Raw genomic sequence first — 16717 nt, 5'->3', positions numbered from 1 at the left:
TCAGTCTTTCCCCTATTCCTGTCTTCCAGGCCTCATCCTTTCCCTTCCTCCCTCCCTGTCTTCTTCACCTCCTATTCACTCTGAGTTCCTTTCTAGGTGTTCTGCTTCTTTCTCCACAATACATTTTCAAAGGCATCAGACCTCCTGGGCAAAAATAAACCAGCAAGCAACTGTCAAAACATCAAAGTTTACTTAACTCTCAGGAAGGAGAATGTCTGTGTTTGGGTTACTCCTGGTGGAAAGTTGCAGGGAAAAGGAAGGGCTGAACTGTGGAGGACTGCTGAGCTGTATGGATGACTTCCAAGTTCCATGTGGGAGGGACTTTTTTGAGATGGGAGAGAGGGTGGTGGCCTAAGAATGACTAACAATTGAGGGGCTCAGTTGCGACACCCCCAAACAGCCACACCAGACCAAGTTTTCCAACTTCAGGGCAGCAGCCAAAGAGAATTCCTCAAGGCTATAGGGGAAACAGGTCTGGTTGCAGCTTGCTTTCTGTCCTGCATTGCCAACCCTCCAGAGAGAAGTCTCCAGTTGCTGCAGGTAAGACTCCTTCCTCCTTAGTTCCTACAGTTGCCTTTGTCCAGGATGTAAAAGCTTACCTCTCCACCCCTACCCCCACACCAGCAGTATGGGAGAGCTGACAGACAGTGAGAGCAGATTTTAGAATCCTTGAAACTCCTTTGGGTCAGGTGGTGAAACTCTCCAAAAAGGAAGATTAAGGGAGCTCAGGGGCAAAGGATAGAGAGTGAATGAGGGGCTTGGAAACAGGAAGACAAGTTCAAGCTTGTCCTCAGCATTTAGTACACATGTGTTTCTGCACATTTCTGGTTGTTAGTTTCTAAAATTCATGGGCTCACAGAAGGTTTTAGCCAGGAAAGGATCTAAGACATCCTTGCATGCAATCGTGGCTTTGAACAAATGAGGAAGTTGCAAAAGTTTTGGGTTGTTTTTTTCCTCCCTGCCGCTAACTGAGATGATATCATCAGATCTCCTTGAGGTTAAGGACTGTCTTTTCTTTTTTGTCTGCTGCCTAGCTTAGTGCCTGGTCCATGGTAGGCAGTTAATATCTGCTTGTCAAATAGTATTTAATTGAATCTTGAGGAAAATTTCACTATTTTATAAAATAAAAGCCAAACATGAGGAGAAAAGGTTTCAGTTCCTACAGTGAGCCTGCATCCTGGGTAAAACAAAACAAAGCAACCTACTTATCTCTATATTTGGCATCAAATAAAACCCCAGTTAATAGCACGTTTTTTTTAAAAGAAAAATTGAAACTAGGATTTTGAAAGAATTTAGCATTACAGAATCATAGATATAGAACTTTAGGGGATCTCAGATGCTTTCTATTCCAATACCTTCATTTTATAGATGAGGAAGGAAGAAAAGAAACACATTTTTGAGCATCTGTTTTCCAGGCCTGTGCAGAGTGCTTTATAAATATTATCTCAGTTGATGCTGACAACAATCCTGGGAGGTCAGTAGTATTACTATTATTCCCATTTTGCAGTTGTGGAAACTGAAGCAGACAAAGGACTTGTCCACAGGCACACAACTAACATCTGAAGTCAAATTTGAACTCGAGTTTTCCTGACTCCAAGCCCAGTGCTCTATCCACTGTGCCAACTAGTTGCCTGGGAGCTGGTTCAACTCATGTTTCACTTTCTAAAAGAATCCTTTCTATCTCCCTCCCAGTGGTTGGTGTTTTCACCTTCCTCATATTGTATCCCCCAGCTCTGGTGTAATGTACGCTCCTTGGAGACAAATGTTCACTCTTTTTCTTATCCTTAATACTTATCATAGTGCCTTTCACAGAGTAAGCACTTAGTAAATTCATTTTGAATTGACTGTCACTAAATGACCTCTGAAATCCCTCCCATCTCTAAATCCTAGAGTCCTAATTTGAAAGAGTCAGTGTGTTACAGCAGAAAGCGTCAGAGTTAGAGTCTGAAGATTAGAGTTTAGGCCCCAGCTCCCACAGGTGCTGCTTGTCTAACCCTGAGCAAATCACTTAATCCCTCTGCATATTTATTTCCTATCCAGGATTCAAATTCTGACTCCCCTGACTTATGAATCCAAATCATTTCACCTACCCAGGCCTTTTTCTTTACTTGAAAAACAAAGGGTTTGGGCAAGATGCTCTTACAGTCTCTTCCTGCTCAACAGACAATGAAAATACAATTCAGGTGACTTGAGTTCATGGTCCTCTTGCCATATTGTCGCTTATCTTACGTGTCACTTCCCTGTTAATCATTTTTGTTCTTGTCTCTTTAGACTTCAGATCTTTCTCCTTGTTAGAGAGAATGAAATTATACATCCTTAGAGTTGAAAATTAAATCAGATTTCATCTCGTCAATCCATATTTAAATCTTTAATCCTAACTAGAGTAGCCTTGATAAGGACTACTCTGAAAAATTAACCAACATATTAATTGTGCCTGACAATGTATGAAATATTTTATCCAGATAGACCTCCCACCCACTCACATCTCCAATGAAGGAAGGGAAATTCATTTTCTCTTCTCTTCTTTGGGACCAAACTTATTCCTTTCTATTTATATCATTGTAGTCATCATCATCATCATCATCATCACCACCACCACCATCTCTCCCTCTCTTCATACACATATATATACAAACACACTCATATATAGACACACTGTGTACACACATATGTACATATATGTGTCTATACATATATAGCTATCTCTACCTATCATCTACCTATCTACACATGCACACGCACACACACAGACACACACACACAGACACACACCCACACACAGTTTTCCTGGCTCTATTTTCTTTTTTTTTTCTGGGCTAATCCATGTAAGTTTTCCCATGCTTCTGTGCATTCTTTGTACTCATCATTTTTTTTCAATGAAATAAATGTAGATTCCCCTATTAAAATTTTTAGACATTCCCCAATTGATGGACATCTACCAGATATTACATTTTTGCTACTACTAAAATGGTTGTTAGAAACATTCTGTTGAGCCTAGGCCCTTTCTGTCTTTGACCACTTTTAGATATATTGCTGGCAGTAGAGTCTCTAGATAGAAGAATATGGACATTTTAGTCTTTTTTTTAAACATAATTCTAAATTGCTTTCCATAATGGTTGGACTAATTCATAATTCCACAAACACTGTGTTAGTATATCTCCAATGTTGACTATGTCTATATTTTTTCATATTTGCCTATTTCCTTTGTGTAAGGTAAAGTTTTGGAATTGTTTTCATTTTCATTTATCATATTGCTAGTGATTTAAATATATGAATGTTAATAGCTTGAGGTTCATCTTTTGAGAAAAGCATATATTCCTCTTAGCCCACTAAGTGTCTTTGATATCAGACCTATACCATAGACATTTGATACAAAGGGTTTTTCCCCTACTTGGCAGATTCCTTTCTTATTCCCATGGCATTGGTTTTTTTCACACCACGGTTTTTCACTTTCATTTTTATCAAAAGTGTCTATTTCATCTTTTGGGATCTCCTCTGTCCCGTTTTGTTAAAGAATTCTCCCCATTGCAAAAGTTGTAAAAGGTACCTGATCTCATTCTCTTATAATTGTGTTATAGTATGACCTTTTATACAATCAGGCCATTTATCCTTTTTGAGCTTATCAAGGTAGATGGTCTAAGATGTTGGTATTGATTTAATTTCTGCCAAAGTGCTTTCTAATATTCCCAGCAGCTCTTGTCAAATAGTTTTCCCCTAAGTAATTCATATTCTCAGATTTATCAACTGCTGGATTATTGACTCCAACTATTTTTGTTTCATCTTTATTGCAACAAGTTCTACTGATCTGCTTTTCCATTTTAAACCAGTACAAAATGATTATATTTACAACATAATTTGAGGTTTGGAAGCACTTCTTTCCCCTCATTCCTACTTTTATTTATTATTTCCTTTTAAGTTTCTAGATATTTTGTTCCTTCAAATGGATTTTGTTCTTATTTTATCCAGTTTTATAAAGAACCTTCTTGGTTGTTTGATAAGCATAGTAATATACCTGAAAATTAATTAAGTATAAGTCTCATTTTTTTTATCATATTGGTGAGGTCTAGCCATAATCAGTGAGTATTGCTCCAATTATTTGAGTCATTTTTTATCTCCCTGAAGATATTTTGTAATTATATTTATATATGTATTAAGCCTTTCTTGGCAGATTGATTCTCATATAGTTTACATATTTTGTAGATGTTTGGAATGGAATTTCTTTTCTATTACTTCCACCTGGTTTTGCTTTGTTTTATAGAATTCCTGATAATTTTTTGTAGACTTATTTTGTGTCCTGATACTTTGCTGAAGGTGTTAATTATTTCAGATTCTTTGCTAGTTCTCTGGAGTTTCCAAAATAATCCATCATGTTTTCTCCAAAGAGGGTTACTTTGAGATTTTTTTCCATTTTTTATTTCTGTATTTATGGAAAAAAAAACTTCTAGTGTTTCTTCATCTCAAATAATGCTACCTCTTGGTCTCAGATATATATATATATATACATATGTATATATATTTATCATGTTGCAAAATGGCCTTTCCGTGGCTGTTTTTTAGGGTTTTTTTTAACAGAAATGATTATTGTTCTCTGACAAAAGCTCTTTTCCTGCTTCTATTAACGTAATGTTTTTGGTTATAATATTATAATATCTGAAATGAGGACATTAGTCTCACAAACTCTAAGTTAACTATGGATTTTTGCTGTTCAGTTAGATTTTCCTTTGTGAATCTAGATGCTATGGCACATGTTATGTGTATACTTAGCTTTGACATTGTTTCATTGTCTATAGTTCCTTAAAATATATGAACTTGCCCTATTTTCTCTCTTGCCATTGTGGATTTTTATTGTTATTTTGTCTGTTAGCAGAATTGCAACTCCAACTTTTAGGGATTCACCTGATTACTGTAAATTTTGTTCCCATTCTGATTTTCATCCTCTATATCCTTATTTTTAGGTTTTTTTCTTATATACAAAAATCATTGACTTTTATTTAGTATTCACTCTATCACTCTTTTTATTTAATTATTTTATTTTACTTATTTATATTTAAGGCTATTACTGTTGAACATATTTTCCTTTAGTTATTTCTTTTAAATTGGCTTTATTACCACGACTCTCGCAGTTAGTTTTGCTTATACAAGTTTTATTCTACTCTGTTCCCATAGGCTCTCCCTTTTTGGCATTTCCCTGTCTTGTCCTTAGTTCTCTGAATTTACTTAAGTTATTTCTCTATCTACATAGCATCTACATATTTATTTATTTATTTCTCCTCCTCTTTTGACCTTTCACTTGCCCATCACTATCAAGCCTTTTTTTCTAAATCTTCCTTCCCCAGTTTTCCCACCAATCTCTTCTTTTAAAAAAACATTCTTTTGTTGAAGCACTTTGCCAAGATTTCCTTCATATTGTCCTCATTTCCTTTTGCTACTCTTCTATTTTGAATTCTATTCTCCATTTCATAGTTGATGCTCCCTTTTTCTTCTTTTTCATTCTTTCTGTGTCCCACATGAGATTAGAACTTCTGAAATAGCAAAGTTGAAGTTTCTCACCTATCCAAGATTGTATTTTTAGGTCTTGCTCTATTCTCCCCATTTTCTAATGTGCCTCACTTTTAGAAATATCAATTCACAAAGGAAACAGTGTCAAATGGAAACAATGTCATGTGAGTGGATTTGCTTTGTCTTCTAAATCACACACTCGACACTCCATCTTATCCTGTACCCAGGGATGACTTGTCTCTATTCTTAAGCCCATCCTATCTTTGTTTCCATGTCCTCCCTACTACTTGAGGTGCCAGCTTCCTTTGGAAACTCATACACCTCCTCTCCTGGGGTGGGATGCTGTACTTGAGGTACAACTTCTCATAGAAGCAGCTAGATGGACAAGTAAATAAAGTGCTGGGCCTGGAATCAGGAAGACATGAGTTCAAATCCAGCCTCAGATACTTATTAGCTGTGTGACCCTGGGCAAATCACTTAACTTATACCTCAGTTTTCTTAATATAAAATGGGGATAATAAAAGCACTTAACTCCCAGAGTTGTTTTGAGGATCAGATGAGATAAAAATTGTATAGCACCCAACACAGTGACTGACAAATAGTAGACTCTTAATAAATGCTTCCTGCCTATCTCCCTTCATAAAAGGTTCATCCTGATGTGCAAAATTCCCTCACATAAAATCTATTATGAGGCCCCATCTCTTACCACAGGCATATACTTCTTCTCTATGGGAACATTCTTTAGTAGTTCATTTTCCTTTCCCTTCCAGTGTGAGCCCCTTCCCAACTAATCCTCCAACCAATCTCTTAACTCTATTGCATTTATCCTGTTCTCTCTAACCCACCCCATCCCTGCTTTTGGCTAAGAAACTAAAGTGTTTATTATACCTTCTCACCTATAGAATTGGTGGGTGTGAATCTATAGCTATTCTTTGTCTCTTACCTTTCATCTCTTCATTCACACAACTTCCCCCAATTCTATCACTTATACAAAAGATATCAATTCACTTATGAGACTTAGTCTGAGTTATCAATTCATCTCTTTCTTCAATCAAGTTGTTGAGTTCTTCCAGAAATTAGAAATGTATATGATTATAATTGTCTTGTCTCTTGTTATCATTTCTTTTCTCTTTTATTTGTTTATTATGCTATTTGACATATAGAAAAGCCCTTGGAAGGAGGCTTCAAAACATTTCGTTCCAAAGTGCTCCTCTGGCCATTATTAAGTCACATTCTAGTCTTTTTTTCTCACCATTCTATGATTCCTTAACTTTCCCTTAAATCTTTTGCCTTAAATATTTTTCTCTATTGATTATCCCTCCTATCTCTTTCTTTTACCCTTCAATTCAATCTCTTTTTAAAGAATAATAGAGGGACAGCTAGGTGGCGCAGTGGGTAGAGCTCCAGCCTTAGAGTCAGGAGGACCTGAGTTCAAATCTGACCTTTGCAACATTCTAGCTGTGTGACCCTGGGCAAGCCACTTAACCCTGATTGCCTCACCAAAAACAAATAAACAACAACAAAAAAAGAAGAATAGAATATAAACATGATAAAACTGATTTCTTTTTTTGAGCTTTTGCAGGGGAGAGATAAGGTACTTGTTTATCTTTATGTTGTTAAAGATCCAACTGTTTTCATTGATGATGAAGCTCTACTTTCTAGGGTATATGGATTAATAATTAATTTATGAAATCATTAAATAAGGACAGACACACCTAGTTCTTTAAGTGCTCACTAGGAAAGACCACAATGGTAGTGGGAAACAGGGTGGCAATCACACTTTAATTAAACACAAAGGGAATGGGGGCAAAAAGCTCAAAAAGGCAGAGACAAGTGATGAAAAGTGGAACAGAAGTAGATGGTGGCACAGGAACAGGGAATGGGATGGTAAAGGAAGGCAGCATGGGGAAAAGGATGAGGAAGGGAGAGGCAGAGAGTATCACTTTCATAACAATGGATTAGAGTTGGGAGTGCTAGGCAGCATGGACCCAATGGAGATGGAGGAGTACTCAGGGGACAGGAGTTTGAGGTTTTGGGGGCAAACAGACCAACCCTTATCTTGTGCCACCTTAGGGTTAGTTTATTAACAAATCCAGATCATCTCAAAGTTATCAGTAAAATTTCAAAGTCATCGTCTCAAAGTTATCAACACTTTCTTGATATTCTGTTGATCTGAAACTGTGGAGGTCTGGATTTTGTCTGGAATGTCTATATCATAGGACCAGAAGCTTTGACAAGCAGTGCCTAGATGGTTTCCCTTGATTCATCACATATTACCAAGTGTGAGGGATTGTCTGATGTTGGCTACATGCCACGTGGGGTTTGTGGCAAGATGGGGCAGGGACAAGATATTAGGAAGTAACCAGAGCTTACGCTCCCGAGGCAGGGGGCTGTGCCATGTGGAGTTGTGGTGAACTGGGATAGGACCTGGATACGGGGAAATAACCAGAGCTCACGCTCCCGAGGCAGGGGGCGGTGCCATGTGGAGTTGTGATGAACTGGGATAGGAACAGGATACGGGGAAGTAGCTGGAGCATGTGCTCCTGAGGCAGGGGGCTGTGCCATGTGGGAGTGGGAAGGCAGAGAACGAGCTCCCTTTGTCTAGTCCTCTCCCTAGGTACAGTGCTAACCCCAGACTTCTCCTTCCAGTATCCGGGCCTAGCTTCCTTTGTCACGTCCTCTCCCTTGGTGCAGTGCTAACCCCAGACATCCCCTTCCGGTATCTGATCCTACAATCATTCACTGGTAGGCGGGCTGAGGAGGAGGGGCTAGGAAGACATATAGGGGTGGTAGGGGTTGGAGCTTACGCTCTCTTGCTCTTGCTTTCCTACTTCGCCTTGCTGTGATGGCCTCTGAATAAAGTTCGTGTGCTTGCACCTCCTGATTGGCTCGTCTCTATGTTTATCCGGGTGGGCTCCGAAGACTGGTAAGTATGACCTTGGCAGCCTGCTCCTGTTAGAAGGAGAGTGCACGGCGCGACCGGCACAACCAAGGTGTGAATATTGGTTAATACATGATACAATTTGTAAATTATGCTCCTTTGGTCTTTGGGACGGTTTGTACATGACTTTCAGGTTTTCCTTTACAATCTTATTTCCTGCTAAAACTTACAGTATTGACTAGAAGGGGGTGGGGTGGTCAGGGGACCAGAACAAGACACAATTATAACACAGCATATTATTTTGCCTTGTGGTTTGAACATCTTTGCTTTTTTGTAATTTCCTTCCACCAATTCCTGAAGCCTATGGTAATTCTGAGTTATTTAAATTTCCATTTCTTTACATCTAATGATCTTTCTCCTTGATGCGTGTCAAATTTATTGCTATTGAAGGTGAGAAGCAGCATTTCATAGTAAATAAAGAACCAACTTTGAAGCTAAGAAGACCTAGGTTTAATTTACGCCTTTTAAAACAAACTGGCTGTACTAATCTGAGCAAATCACTCAATCTTCCACAGCTATAGGCAATTCCTTAAAACTCTAAATTTCAGAAAAGGTGCTTATTTACATTGGAAAAAATAGTTTTCTCATGTTGGATTTCCCTATATTAATGAAGTCGCCAGCCTAGTTCCACCTATCCATTGAAACTGTGAAACTGGTATGATCTACCTTGTCATTTAGTTATTTTTCGGTCATGTCCTACTCTTCCTGACCCCATTTGGGGTTTTCTTGGCAAAGATCCTGGAGTAGTTTGTCATTTCCTTCCCCAGCTCATTTTACAGATGAGGAAACTGAGGCAAACAGGGTTAAGTCACTTGCCCAAGGTCACACGACTAGTTAGTGTCTGAAGCCAGATTTGAACTCAGGAAGATGAGTCTTCCTGACTCTAGGCCCTACACTCTATCCACTATGTTACCTTTGCAATACCTTCAAATTTCAAGGGAATATATTAGAGTTTTTTTTTTGGTTATGTTTAAGTTTTTTTTGGGGGGGGGAGTGGTGCTGGTAGTAGTAATCTGTAGATTTACTCAAACAGTGTTTTGTTGTTGGTATTCAAAAAGTTCTAGATAATTTTCTTGTCATCATATTCTCTTGTGAAATCTATGACCCTGAGGTTTATCAGGCCCCAGATGAATTTCCTGTCATCTTTCCTCTTCTAGCTCTCTAAAAAATGTTTGGGGTCATAGTTGTAGAAAAAACTACTGCCATCTTTCTGGTCATAAAATCCTGGATTCTTAAAATGTACATTGTTTCCAAATTATTTTTAAACCACTTTAAGATTTGATTAAGGTTCTGGACATTATGAAATTCGATTTACCCTATAAATAGATTAATAAAGATCATACTTGATGGGCCAATAGGTAAGTAGAATAATGCGTATTATATATGAAAGGTATTTCTAACAAAAAGTGGATAACTCTTGAGGACAATTTGTAGACACTCAGAACTACTCTCTAATTCTTAAAAAAACTAATCTTTAGTGGACTCCATTATTAGTGCACGTTCCCTATGATTTTTATGATTCTGTCTTCCAGATGTTCCTGCCAAAAGATGTTTCCTGAGTGCCAGGAAACATCAGAATTCTTGAAATGTAGAGAGAGCTCAGTTGTGAACTGAGGACCTAAAAACCAGTGTAAAAGTGAGCAGGAAAAAGAACCAGCAGCAGGAAGGAAGAAACAATTTAACACCTTGCAAAGCATGAAACTTTGCACCTCAAACTGGAAAAATGGACAAGATGATTTTTTCCTTACTAACTGTGCTTCTTTGGTCATGAATAGCCTTTGACCCTTAACAAAATGGAAATATATATAATCATAGAGGCCTTCATTTTTCTGTCGATTGTATTTTTCCTTATTTGCCTGTTATGTTTTTTGGCACACAGCAAAGCCTTTGGAAGTCAGCTGCAAGACCCCTTGTTCCAAAGTGCTTCTGTGGCCACATTCAATCACTCACCTTCACCTCTCCTCTTTTCAATGTCAAATACTTATCTTTATCATCATGGTCACTTAGCTGACCATACCAACCACCACAGGAATTTCTCTCCATACTGGACTTGCCTTAACAATACGGATTCCCCTGCACCATATTGTGAGAGTGATACTTACGGAGGGGATGATACTTATGGAGGGTGTAAAATGGGTGGAGAGGATGGCTATTGTGATTGAATTACTTGAACAAAATTCCAGTCGCTCTCCTCCAGTGACTCACATCCACTGCAAGATGAACAAAGGCCCCTTTATTCTGCTACTGTGTCTATTATGGAATGAAAAGAGCCCATTCCAGAAAGAAAAAAAAATCTTTTTACTTAATCAAATGATACTTTATTTAGGTGAGAAGAAAAGAGAATAACCCAAACCCCAAGATGTGAAGGTCCAGATAAGCCAAAAGGAAAGCGATAAGGACTCCAAGATGGACTCAGAGGTCGATAATGAATAATTATTTAGACAAAGCAAAGACATAACATCAGCAGAGAATCCAGGACTGTACCTGACCTTCATAGCACAAAAGCTTCATCTATAGATGACAAAGAGGCAGGACAGACAATAAATTTTGCCCCATTTTTCACTGAGGAGGCATTTAGGAGCTTCTCTTTCCCAAAATATTTTCTGCCAGAGACTTTCCATCTGGCCAATACTCACAATTTCCTAGATCTACTTAGACAAACTAAATGAAGAAAGATCCTTGGGTTTTCCTGGGGTCTAGCAAAGGTTTTGGAAGGAACTTGAGAATAAACTTTTTTTCACTGTTAGCCCTCCATTCTGTATTGGATCCATAAAGAAAAATGGTTCCTGAAAGAATCCCAAGATCTACAAACTCCATAGCAGTATTGAAAAAGGAAGACTATTGAAAACCTTTCCAGCTTCAAGAACCAGCTGAGGCGCTGCCTGGTCCATGAAATCTTTCTTGATGTCTCCAGCTGAAAGCACCTTCCTCTAAAACACTCACTCTAGATCTCTACTCTGTTATATGACTTTTCACCATGCATTATGTTTGTTTGTGTACATTTAACAAGTTCCTTGAGAGCAAGGGCTATATAATTTTTTTTTTCATTTTGTCCCTATCCTTTGCACATACTGAGAGCTGAATAAATGTTTAAAAATTTTTAATGTCATAACTAATTGTATAAGAAAAATTAGACCCATCTGGTAGCAAAAAACTGGAAACAAATTCAATGCCTATCAACTAGAGAAGGGCTCAATAAGTTGTGTGATGGGAATGTAATGGAATATTATTATCTGGTAAGAAAAGATAAATGTGAAGAATTTATAGATATTTAGTAAGCCAAATATTAGTATTATCTGAATTAGTATTCAGAGAAGTAAGCAGAAACAAGAGATGAATATACACAATGAGTGTAGTATGGTAAAACATGACCACACACACACACACACATATCACAAGAAATCAGAACTCAGAACTGAGTTCTAATGATAGGACCAATCTAGGTTTGGAGGACTGATGATGAAACATACCCCTCCTCTTAATAAAGAAATGGTAAACTACAGGTGCAGAATGAGGTATATTCTGACAAGTCATTTTGTTTTTTCTTGAATGTATTTCTTTGTAACAAGGGAAGGTGCTGTGGGGGAAGGATGGATTGTGAAAAAAAGAGTAATGCAAAAATATTAATAAATTTTCAAGATATGCTTATCTTACTGGGAGAAGAAAAGTTTGGGGTTTCATACCACTGCCCAATTAGATAATTTGTTCTCTTCTCACCTGTCACTGCCACATCAGTGGAAGGACCTCAAAGCAGAGGACCATGAATTGGAGAAGAGATGCCAGTGATTTCTTTCTCTTTTTAGGTGGAAGAGGAGAGATAGGGAAGAGAAGTAATGAGAGTACTGAGAAATCACCAGTAAAACAAGGAAATCTGTGACCACAAGAAGGCAGTAGGTCAGAGAAATGCTGGAGGAATCTTAATATTTTTGTTTTAGGTTTGATAAGTTCTCATCAGCTATGAGAATTTCATAACTATATAAAAACTATTTTTATTTTATTTATCTAATGGTCCTATAGAATATTTCAATGATAGAGCTGTCTTGTTCTCATCATAAAGTACCTTTACTGGCTGAATGGCTAAGAGACAGTGTGATGAAGAAAGTGTGTTTGGTTCTCTCCTTTCAACTGTTCCATGGGGGATATATATAAAGAACTTTATCATATCTATAAGAATGCGAGTCATTCCTCTATTGATAAATGGTCAAAGGGCATAGATTCCCAAATTAACTATAAAGGACATATAGAGAAAGATGCTATCTGCATCAGAGAAAGAACTAATAAACAGAAGTATGTATAGAATAATTTTACATATATATACCTATTTGTGTCTAATATTAGCCATCTCTAGGACAGATGGGAAGGAGGGAAGAAAAAAAGAAATTTGCATAATAATTTTGTTGTATATTTGAAAGGAATAGCAAGATGTGTATAGTAGATTTTCAGTTTCACATACATTAATCTTTTTTATTGTACTATGTTATCAAAATGCTTGTTTTATTCCATAAATTAAAAATAAAATAAATCAGTGTTGAATCAAGGATTTCCATAATCACCACTATTACTTAATATTGTACTAGAAATGAAGGCTATAGCAATAAAACAGGAAAAGGAAATTCAAGAAATAACAATAGGCAATGGAGAAACAAAACTATTATTCGCTGCAGATTATATGATAGCATACAGAAAGAACCCTAAAGAATCAACTAAAAAACTAGTTGAACCAAAAGAACAACATTAGCAAAGTAACAGGATATAAAATAAACCCATATAAATCTCGAACATTTCCATATATTACTAACAAAGCCAAATAAGAAGCGATAGAAAAACAAATTCAATTTAAAATAACTGCAGACAATATAAAATATTTGGAAATCTTTCTTGCCAAGACAAAACCAGAAACTAAATGAATAAATTTGCAAATATTTTTCACACAAATAAAGACAAATCTAAACAACTGGAGAAATATTAATTGCTCACGGGTAGCATGAGCCAATATAATAAAAATGACAGTTCTACCTAACTTTATTTATTTGTTGCCATGCCAATCAAACTACTTAAAGATTATTTTATAGAGCTACAAGATATAATAATAAAATTTATCAGGAATAAAAAAGGGCAAGAATATCAAAGGAATCTTTTTTTTAAATATTAAAGAAGGTAGCCTAGAAATACTAGAATTTCTAACTATATTACAGAGCTATAATCATCAAAACAAACTGGTACTGGCTAAGAAATGAAGTCGTGGATCAATGCAATAGATTAGGTACACAATACACTGTAGTAAATGACCATAGTAGTTTTTGATCAACTCAAATATCCAAGCTTTTAGGAAAAAAATTCATTATTTGATTTAAAAAAATTGCTAGGAAAACTGTAAAGTAGTTTGCAGAAACGAGGCATAGACCAAAATCTCATACAATATACCAAGATAAAGTAAAAAAGGGAACATGATTTAGACATAAAGAGTGATATTATAAACAAATTAGGGAAGAATAGAAAATTTTACCTATCAGATCGATAAATAAGGGGAAGGTTTATGTTCAAAAAAGAGATAGAGAGGATCACAGGAAGTAAATTGAATAATACCAATTGCATAAAATTTAAAAGGTTTTGCACAAACAATATTAATGCAGTCAAAATTGGAGGGAAAGCAGGCAACAGGGAAATTTTTTAAAATGAATTTCTCTAATAAAGACTTCACTTCTCAAACATATAGTGAACTGAGCCAAATTTATAAAAATGAGAGCTATTCCCCAATTTATAAATGTTCAAAGGATATGAACTATATTTTCAGAAGAAGAAATCAGGGGCAGCGAAGTGGTACAACAGACAAAGCTCCAGCCTTGGAGTTGGGAGGACCTGAGTTCAAATTTGACCTCAGACACTTGACACTTACTAGCTGTGTGACTCTTAACTTAACCCTGATTGCCTCACAAAAAAAAAGAAGAAATCAAAGCTATCGATAGTCATATGGGAAAAATTATCTAAATCACTATCAGAAAAATGAAAATTAAAACTTGCTCAGCCATTCTCCAATTGATAGGCATCGCCTCAATTTCCAATTCTTTGTCACCACAAAAAGAACAGTTATAAATATTTTTGTATAAATAGGCACTTCTCCTTTTTTAAAAAAATCTGTTTGGCGGGGCAGGTAGGTAGCGCAGTGGATAGAGCACCGGCCCTGAAGTCAGGAGGACCTGAGTTCAAATCTGGCCTCAGACCAAACACTTGACACGTACTAGCTGTGTGACCTTGGGCAAGTCACTTAACCCCAATTGCCTCACCCCCCCCCAAAAAAAAGAGTTAAAAAAAATCTGTTTGGGATACTGCCTTTGGCTTTCTAAATAGAAGTCACATTACTGAAATCTCTTTTTATATGGAAACACCAGCAGGCTCATGTCAAAGTCATAATATTTCTAAAGATTAAGAACATATGCTCTTTAATAAAAAAAAAATCTCATAGGAAGAGTTTTGCTGAGATTTAAAAAATTAAATTTTAATTTTATTATATATTATACCTGAAGATATTTAATATATAATAGAATCATTGTGTTCTAATCCGGTCATATGTATTATTCCCACACATGGTGAAAAAGTTCCTTTTTCGACTCCACTTGAAATCTCATTTTAGGATCAGATCCCTCATGACTTATTATGAGGCACTGAGGCATACAGGTGAATATGCAACAACACTACCTTTTATCTGAGCTAATGGATATACCTATCTCCTCTTGTAATCTCATTTTTTTTTTTCTGACCAAATAATAGTGTCTCAGGATTCTCATTATTTCTCTTTCAGCCTTTCCTTTTCCAACCAGAATGGGAAAGAAATCACTTGACAAGAAGAAGGGGGAAAAGAGAGACAGTATGTCTTCTTCTAGACTCTATTTTCCAAGTGCAGATCTTCCTATTGGTGTGACAGAAGGAAAAAAGAACTCCCTCCCCTCCCTGTAATGACTTCAGGCCCATAGATGTGCTTTCCCAAGTAGACCTGAGCAATGTCTTGACCTAATTCAGTTCTTCTTATTTAAATGCTAAGTCATGAAATTTAACAATTAAAAAAAATTAAGCACCTGATAGTGTTTCATTACTTAAGTGCTTAAGTACCTGACAATGTACTGGTAGTCTCAAGGATGGATCATAATATGCTTCTTGGCCTCAGAGATCTTACAGTATATTGGGATCATGGTGTATGTATGAGTATGATACAAGGTATTATAAGGGCAAAAGAGAGGGCTATACAAAGAATTTCTTTTATGGTCTTCACTCCAGAAGCAAGTGTCATGGTTGTAAAACTGGCTTTCTGCTGGCTAAGACCCAGGGAACTGCTGGTGGATGCTTTAACCTCCATTAAATAAGTAGGATGATGATCAGAGTCACAACAAAAAACAAATTGTCATGTAAAGTTTGCCAACAACTTTTGGCTGAATGTGGTGGTGTGGAAGATACGTAAGAAAACTCTTCCTTTTTGAATCCACATCTGGACATTTATTTTCCTTGTTCGCCTCCTTGTCTAAGCTATTAGTCTCTGAACTATGCTGATTGCACAGCCATATCAGTAAAATATTCTCAAACTTGAATGCAAAATATATCTATACTTAGTTTTTATTTCATTATGTTTAAGTACTAGAGGATGTCCCAAAAGTCCTAGTGTAGTTTTAAGCTTTAATAGCTTTAAGCTATATGTGTACTACATTATGCATGTTCTACTAATACATAATATACATTATAACTATACACAATAATGCAAACTTAAAAGAATGAGATATAGATGAAATAAAATATTTGAAATTATTTGACTACTATATTAAGGGTATTAAACATTTTTACTCTTATTAAAATATTAATAGTAATAAGATCAATGTGACTAAATATGCTTCATTATTTTTTTAAGTCATTGCTTAACATTTTGTGATACAGAGATGCAAATAAGTGTAACAAGGTACAATTGTGTATAGTACAAGTGTGCATAAAATAAGAAGAAAAGAGAGTCACTACAAATTACTCTAACACAATCTGAGCAGGAATAGATCTCATTCAGTTCGGAGAATCAGAAAGACTTCATGGAGGAAGTCACATGTGGGCTGGGTCTTGCAGGAATGAAAGGCTCTCAATAAGCTCCCTCTGAGATCAGTTATACTAGTTGACCTGACATGAAGTTTGTAGTTGTTAGGATTCCTTCAGAAACTTATTTTTTTCCTTTATGGATCTAGCATGATTGTCAATAGCCATAGCAAGTTACGTTTCTTGGATTACAGAAGGAAAAAACAGTGTCAA

The 16717-nt window shown here is 36.4% G+C and overlaps 1 long non-coding RNA gene across 1 annotated transcript; it reads left to right on the top strand.

Moving 5' to 3' along the window:
• The first annotated feature begins 323 nt into the window (after positions 1 to 323).
• LOC114041306 lies at positions 324 to 11540 on the top strand. Its single transcript, XR_003568903.1, has 2 exons — positions 324 to 540; positions 9973 to 11540. It is a non-coding gene; the product is annotated as an uncharacterized LOC114041306 (long non-coding RNA).
• The last annotated feature ends 5177 nt before the right edge of the window (positions 11541 to 16717 follow it).

Source organism: Vombatus ursinus, unplaced genomic scaffold, assembly GCF_900497805.2.
Source record: "Vombatus ursinus unplaced genomic scaffold, bare-nosed wombat genome assembly UNPS02014171.1, whole genome shotgun sequence".
NCBI lineage: Eukaryota > Metazoa > Chordata > Mammalia > Diprotodontia > Vombatidae > Vombatus > Vombatus ursinus.
Note: the sequence above shows the minus strand (reverse complement) of the source record. Positions and strands in the feature narration are given on the sequence as shown.